Raw genomic sequence first — 8,386 nt, forward strand, 5'->3', positions numbered from 1 at the left:
CCAGAGCCATTCGCCCATTGCGTCCTTGATATTTAGTCGTTTTCAGCCAATTTTCTGGATTTTTGAAAATTTCACTTTTTTGTGAAAATATCCACTAAATGAGGGAATAATATGTGTGAGGGTACCCCAGGAGAGTTCTAAATGTGTGAGGGTACAATATATATCCCACATGGGTAAAATTGAAAAAAGTTGGAAAAAAATTTTTTTTGGACTTAGTCATTTTTCCGGCGTTTATCAGACTTTCAGATATGGGAAATGTCAGTGAGCGTTCCGATTTCAGTTCCAGAGCGATTCGCCCATTGAGTCCTTGATATTTAGTCGTTTTCAGCCAATTTTCTGGATTTTTGAAAATTTCACTTTTTTGTGAAAATATCCACTAAATGAGGGAATAATATGTGTGAGGGTATCCCAGGAGAGTTCCAAATGTGTGTGGGTAGAATATATATCCCACGGGGGTAAAATTGAAAAAAGTTGAAAAAAATTTTTTTTTGGACTTAGTCATTTTTCCGTCGTTTATCAGACTTTCAGATAGGGGAATTGTCAGTGAGCGTTCCGATTTCAGTTCCAGAGCGATTCGCCCATTGAGTCCTTGATATTTAGTCGTTTTCAGCCAATTTTCTGGATTTTTGAAAATTTCACTTTTTTGTGAAAATATCCACTAAATGAGGGAATAATATGTGTGAGGGTACCCCAGGAGAGTTCCAAATGGGTGTGGGTAGAATATATATCCCACGGGAGTAAAATTGAAAAAAGTTGAAAAAAATTTTTTTTGGGAATTAGTCATTTTTCCGTCGTTTATCAGACTTTCAGATAGGGGAATTGTCAGTGAGCGTTCCGATTTCAGTTCCAGAGCGATTCGCCCATTGAGTCCTTGATATTTAGTCGTTTTCAGTCAATTTTCTGGATTTTTGAAAATTTCACTTTTTTGTGAAAATATCCACTAAATGAGGGAATAATATGAGTGAGGGTACCCCAGGATAGTTCCAAATGTGTGTGGGTAGAATATATATCCCACGGGGGTAAAATTGAAAAAAGTTGAAAAAATTTTTTTTTTGGACCTAGTCATTTTTCCGCCGTTTATCAGACTTTCAGATAGGGGAAATGTCAGTGAGCGTTCCGATTTCAGTTCCAGAGTGATTCGCCCAATGAGTCCTTGATATTTAGTCGTTTTCAGCCAATTTTCTGGATTTTTTAAAATTTCACTTTTTTGTGAAATTATCCACTAAATGAGGGAATAATATGTGTGAGGGTACCCCAGGAGAGTTCCAAATGGGTGTGGGTAGAATATATATCCCACGGGAGTAAAATTGAAAAAAGTTGAAAAAAATTTTTTTGGGGAATTAGTCATTTTTCCGGCGTTTATCAGACTTTCAAATAGGGGAAATGTGAGTGAGCATTCCGATTTCAGTTCCAGAGTGATTCGCCAAATGAGTCCTTGATATTTAGTCGTTTTCAGCCAATTTTCTGGATTTTTGAAAATTTCACTTTTTTGTGAAAATATCCACTAAATGAGGGAATAATATGTGTGAGGGTACCCCAGGAGAGTTCCAAATGTGTGAGGGTACAATATATATCCCACATGGGTAAAATTGAAAAAAGTTGGAAAAAAATTTTTTTTGGACTTAGTCATTTTTCCGGCGTTTATCAGACTTTCAGATATGGGAAATGTCAGTGAGCGTTCCGATTTCAGTTCCAGAGCGATTCGCCCAATGACTCCTTGATATTTCGTCGTTTTCAGCCAATTTTGTGGATTTTTGAAAATTTCACTTTTTTGTGAAAATATCCACTAAATGAGGGAATAATATGAGTGAGGGTACCCCAGGATAGTTCCAAATGTGTGTGGGTAGAATATATATCCCACGGGGGTAAAATTGAAAAAAGTTGAAACAATTTTTTTTTTGGACCTAGTCATTTTTCCGGCGCTTATCAGACTTTCAGATAGGGGAAATGTGAGTGAGCGTTTCGATTTCAGTTCCAGAGCGATTCGCCCATTGAGTCCTTGATATTTAGTCGTTTTCAGCCAATTTTCTGGATTTTTGAAAATTTCACTTTTTTGTGAAAATATCCACTAAATGAGGGAATAATATGTGTGAGGGTATCCCAGGAGAGTTCCAAATGTGTGTGGGTAGAATATATATCCCACGGGGGTAAAATTGAAAAAAGTTGAAAAAAATTTTTTTTTGGACTTAGTCATTTTTCCGTCGTTTATCAGACTTTCAGATAGGGGAATTGTCAGTGAGCGTTCCGATTTCAGTTCCAGAGCGATTCGCCCATTGAGTCCTTGATATTTAGTCGTTTTCAGCCAATTTTCTGGATTTTTGAAAATTTCACTTTTTTGTGAAAATATCCACTAAATGAGGGAATAATATGTGTGAGGGTACCCCAGGAGAGTTCCAAATGGGTGTGGGTAGAATATATATCCCACGGGAGTAAAATTGAAAAAAGTTGAAAAAAATTTTTTTTGGGAATTAGTCATTTTTCCGTCGTTTATCAGACTTTCAGATAGGGGAATTGTCAGTGAGCGTTCCGATTTCAGTTCCAGAGCGATTCGCCCATTGAGTCCTTGATATTTAGTCGTTTTCAGTCAATTTTCTGGATTTTTGAAAATTTCACTTTTTTGTGAAAATATCCACTAAATGAGGGAATAATATGAGTGAGGGTACCCCAGGATAGTTCCAAATGTGTGTGGGTAGAATATATATCCCACGGGGGTAAAATTGAAAAAAGTTGAAAAAATTTTTTTTTTGGACCTAGTCATTTTTCCGCCGTTTATCAGACTTTCAGATAGGGGAAATGTCAGTGAGCGTTCCGATTTCAGTTCCAGAGTGATTCGCCCATTGAGTCCTTGATATTTAGTCGTTTTCAGCCAATTTTCTGGATTTTTGAAAATTTCACTTTTTTGTGAAAATATCCACTAAATGAGGGAATAATATGTGTGAGGGTACCCCAGGAGAGTTCCAAATGTGTGAGGGTACAATATATATCCCACATGGGTAAAATTGAAAAAAGTTGGAAAAAATTTTTTTTTGGACTTAGTCATTTTTCCGGCGTTTATCAGACTTTCAGATATGGGAAATGTCAGTGAGCGTTCCGATTTCAGTTCCAGAGCGATTCGCCCAATAAGTCCTTGATATTTAGTCGTTTTCAGCCAATTTTGTGGATTTTTGAAAATTTCACTTTTTTGTGAAAATATCCACTAAATGAGGGAATAATATGAGTGAGGGTACCCCAGGATAGTTCCAAATGTGTGTGGGTAGAATATATATCCCACGGGGGTAAAATTGAAAAAAGTTGAAAAAATTTTTTTTTTGGACCTAGTCATTTTTCCGCCGTTTATCAGACTTTCAGATAGGGGAAATGTCAGTGAGCGTTCCGATTTCAGTTCCAGAGCGATTAGCCCAATGAGTCCTTGATATTTAGTCGTTTTCAGCCAATTTTCTGGATTTTTGAAAATTTCACTTTTTTGTGAAAATATCCACTAAACGAGGGAATAATATGTGCGAGGGTATCCCAGGAGAGTTCCAAATGTGTGTGGGTAGAATATATATCCCACGGGGGTAAAATTGAAAAAAGTTGAAAAAAAATTTTTTTTGGACTTAGTCATTTTTCCGGCGTTTATCAGACTTTCAGATAGGGGAAATGTGAGTGAGCGTTCCGATTTCAGTTCCAGAGTGATTCGCCCAATGAGTCCTTGATATTTAGTCGTTTTCAGCCAATTTTCTGGATTTTTTAAAATTTCACTTTTTTGTGAAAATATCCACTAAATGAGGGAATAATATGTGTGAGGGTACCCCAGGAGAGTTCCAAATGGGTGTGGGTAGAATATATATCCTACGGGGGTAAAATTGAAAAAAGTTGAAAAAAATATTTTTTGGGACTTAGTCATTTTTCCGTCGTTTATCAGACTTTCAGATAGGGGAATTGTCAGTGAGCATTCCGATTTCAGTTCCAGAGCGATTCGCCCATTGAGTCCTTGATATTTAGTCGTTTTCAGTCAATTTTCTGGATTTTTGAAAATTTCACTTTTTTGTGAAAATATCCACTAAATGAGGGAATAATATGTGTGAGGGTACCCCAGGAGAGTTCCAAATGGGTGTGGGTAGAATATATATCCCACGGGGGTAAAATTGAAAAAAGTTGAAAAAAATTTTTTTGGGGACTTAGTCATTTTTCCGGCGTTATCAGACTTTCAGATAGGGGAATTGTCAGTGAGCGTTCCGATTTCAGTTCCAGAGCCATTCGCCCATTGAGTCCTTGATATTTAGTCGTTTTCAGCCAATTTTCTGGATTTTTGAAAATTTCACTTTTTTGTGAAAATATCCACTAAATGAGGGAATAATATGTGTGAGGGTACCCCAGGAGAGTTCCAAATGGGTGTGGGTAGAATATATATCCCACGGGAGTAAAATTGAAAAAAGTTGAAAAAAATTTTTTTGGGGAATTAGTCATTTTTCCGGCGTTTATCAGACTTTCAGATAGGGGAAATGTGAGTGAGCATTCCGATTTCAGTTCCAGAGTGATTCGCCCAATGAGTCCTTGATATTTAGTCGTTTTCAGCCAATTTTCTGGATTTTTGAAAATTTCACTTTTTTGTGAAAATATCCACTAAATGAGGGAATAATATGTGTGAGGGTACCCCAGGAGAGTTCCAAATGTGTGTGGGTAGAATATATATCCTACGGGGGTAAAAATGAAAAAAGTTGAAAAAAATTTTTTTTGGGACTTAGTCATTTTTCCGTCGTTTATCAGACTTTCAGATAGGGGAATTGTCAGTGAGCATTCCGATTTCAGTTCCAGAGCGATTCGCCCATTGCGTCCTTGATATTTAGTCGTTTTCAGCCAATTTTCTGGATTTTTGAAAATTTCACTTTTTTGTGAAAATATCCACTAAATGAGGGAATAATATGTGTGAGGGTACCCCAGGAGAGTTCCAAATGTGTGAGGGTACAATATATATCCCACATGGGTAAAATTGAAAAAAGTTGGAAAAAAATTTTTTTTGGACTTAGTCATTTTTCCGGCGTTTATCAGACTTTCAGATATGGGAAATGTCAGTGAGCGTTCCGATTTCAGTTCCAGAGCGATTCGCCCAATGACTCCTTGATATTTCGTCGTTTTCAGCCAATTTTGTGGATTTTTGAAAATTTCACTTTTTTGTGAAAATATCCACTAAATGAGGGAATAATATGAGTGAGGGTACCCCAGGATAGTTCCAAATGTGTGTGGGTAGAATATATATCCCACGGGGGTAAAATTGAAAAAAGTTGAAAAAATTTTTTTTTTGGACCTAGTCATTTTTCCGGCGCTTATCAAACTTTCAGATAGGGGAAATGTGAGTGAGCGTTTCGATTTCAGTTCCAGAGCGATTCGCCCATTGAGTCCTTGATATTTATTCGTTTTCAGCCAATTTTCTGGATTTTTGAAAATTTCACTTTTTTGTGAAAATATCCACTAAATGAGGGAATAATATGTGTGAGGGTACCCCAGGAGAGTTCCAAATGGGTGTGGGTAGAATATATATCCCACGGGAGTAAAATTGAAAAAAGTTGAAAAAAATTTTTTTGGGGAATTAGTCATTTTTCCGTCGTTTATCAGACTTTCAGATAGGGGAATTGTCAGTGAGCGTTCCGATTTCAGTTCCAGAGCGATTCGCCCAATGAGTCCTTGATATTTAGTCGTTTTCAGTCAATTTTCTGGATTTTTGAAAATTTCACTTTTTTGTGAAAATATCCACTAAATGAGGGAATAATATGTGTGAGGGTACCCCAGGAGAGTTCCAAATGTGTGTGGGTAGAATATATATCCTACGGGGGTAAAATTGAAAAAAGTTGAAAAAAATTTTTTTGGGGACTTAGTCATTTTTCCGTCGTTTATCAGACTTTCAGATAGGGGAATTGTCAGTGAGCATTCCGATTTCAGTTCCAGAGCGATTCGCCCATTGAGTCCTTGATATTTAGTCGTTTTCAGTCAATTTTCTGGATTTTTGAAAATTTCACTTTTTTGTGAAAATATCCACTAAATGAGGGAATAATATGTGTGAGGGTACCCCAGGAGAGTTCCAAATGGGTGTGGGTAGAATATATATCCCACGGGGGTAAAATTGAAAAAAGTTGAAAAAAATTTTTTTGGGGACTTATTCATTTTTCCGGCGTTATCAGACTTTCAGATAGGGGAATTGTCAGTGAGCGTTCTGATTTCAGTTCCAGAGCCATTCGCCCATTGAGTCCTTGATATTTAGTCGTTTTCAGCCAATTTTCTGGATTTTTGAAAATTTCACTTTTTTGTGAAAATATCCACTAAATGAGGGAATAATATGTGTGAGGGTACCCCAGGAGAGTTCCAAATGTGTGAGGGTACAATATATATCCCACATGGGTAAAATTGAAAAAAGTTGGAAAAAAATTTTTTTTGGACTTAGTCATTTTTCCGGCGTTTATCAGACTTTCAGATATGGGAAATGTCAGTGAGCGTTCCGATTTCAGTTCCAGAGCGATTCGCCCAATGACTCCTTGATATTTCGTCGTTTTCAGCCAATTTTGTGGATTTTTGAAAATTTCACTTTTTTGTGAAAATATCCACTAAATGAGGGAATAATATGAGTGAGGGTACCCCACGATAGTTCCAAATGTGTGTGGGTAGAATATATATCCCACGGGGGTAAAATTGAAAAAAGTTGAAAAAATTTTTTTTTTGGACCTAGTCATTTTTCCGGCGCTTATCAAACTTTCAGATAGGGGAAATGTGAGTGAGCGTTTCGATTTCAGTTCCAGAGCGATTCGCCCATTGAGTCCTTGATATTTAGTCGTTTTCAGCCAATTTTCTGGATTTTTGAAAATTTCACTTTTTTGTGAAAATATCCACTAAATGAGGGAATAATATGTGTGAGGGTATCCCAGGAGAGTTCCAAATGTGTGTGGGTAGAATATATATCCCACGGGGGTAAAATTGAAAAAAGTTGAAAAAAATTTTTTTTTGGACTTAGTCATTTTTCCGTCGTTTATCAGACTTTCAGATAGGGGAATTGTCAGTGAGCGTTCCGATTTCAGTTCCAGAGCGATTCGCCCATTGAGTCCTTGATATTTAGTCGTTTTCAGCCAATTTTCTGGATTTTTGAAAATTTCACTTTTTTGTGAAAATATCCACTAAATGAGGGAATAATATGTGTGAGGGTACCCCAGGAGAGTTCCAAATGGGTGTGGGTAGAATATATATCCCACGGGAGTAAAATTGAAAAAAGTTGAAAAAATTTTTTTTGGGGAATTAGTCATTTTTCCGTCGTTTATCAGACTTTCAGATAGGGGAATTGTCAGTGAGCGTTCCGATTTCAGTTCCAGAGCGATTCGCCCATTGAGTCCTTGATATTTAGTCGTTTTCAGTCAATTTTCTGGATTTTTGAAGATTTCACTTTTTTGTGAAAATATCCACTAAATGAGGGAATAATATGTGTGAGGGTACCCCAGGAGAGTTCCAAATGTGTGTGGGTAGAATATATATCCTACGGGGGTAAAATTGAAAAAAGTTGAAAAAAATTTTTGGGGGGAATTAGTCATTTTTCCGGCGTTTATCAGACTTTCAGATAGGGGAAATGTGAGTGAGCATTCCGATTTCAGTTCCAGAGTGATTCGCCCAATGAGTCCTTGATATTTAGTCGTTTTCAGCCAATTTTCTGGATTTTTGAAAATTTCACTTTTTTGTGAAAATATCCACTAAATGAGGGAATAATATGTGTGAGGGTACCCCAGGAGAGTTCCAAATGTGTGTGGGTAGAATATATATCCTACGGGGGTAAAATTGAAAAAAGTTGAAAAAAATTTTTTTTGGGACTTAGTCATTTTTCCGTCGTTTATCAGACTTTCAGATAGGGGAATTGTCAGTGAGCATTCCGATTTCAGTTCCAGAGCGATTCGCCCATTGAGTCCTTGATATTTAGTCGTTTTCAGTCAATTTTCTGGATTTTTGAAAATTTCACTTTTTTGTGAAAATATCCACTAAATGAGGGAATAATATGTGTGAGGGTACCCCAGGAGAGTTCCAAATGGGTGTGGGTAGAATATATATCCCACGGGGGTAAAATTGAAAAAAGTTGAAAAAAATTTTTTTGGGGACTTAGTCATTTTTCCGGCGTTATCAGACTTTCAGATAGGGGAATTGTCAGTGAGCGTTCCGATTTCAGTTCCAGAGCTATTCGCCCATTGAGTCCTTGATATTTAGTCGTTTTCAGCCAATTTTCTGGATTTTTGAAAATTTCACTTTTTTGTGAAAATATCCACTAAATGAGGGAATAATATGTGTGAGGGTACCCCAGGAGAGTTCCAAATGTGTGAGGGTACAATATATATCCGACACGGGTAAAATTGAAAAAAGTTGGAAAAAAATTTTTTTTGGA

This window comes from Phyllobates terribilis, unplaced genomic scaffold (assembly GCF_046119375.1).
Source record: "Phyllobates terribilis strain yellow unplaced genomic scaffold, ASM4611937v1 Scaffold_31__1_contigs__length_13893835, whole genome shotgun sequence".
Taxonomy (NCBI): Eukaryota; Metazoa; Chordata; class Amphibia; order Anura; family Dendrobatidae; genus Phyllobates; species Phyllobates terribilis.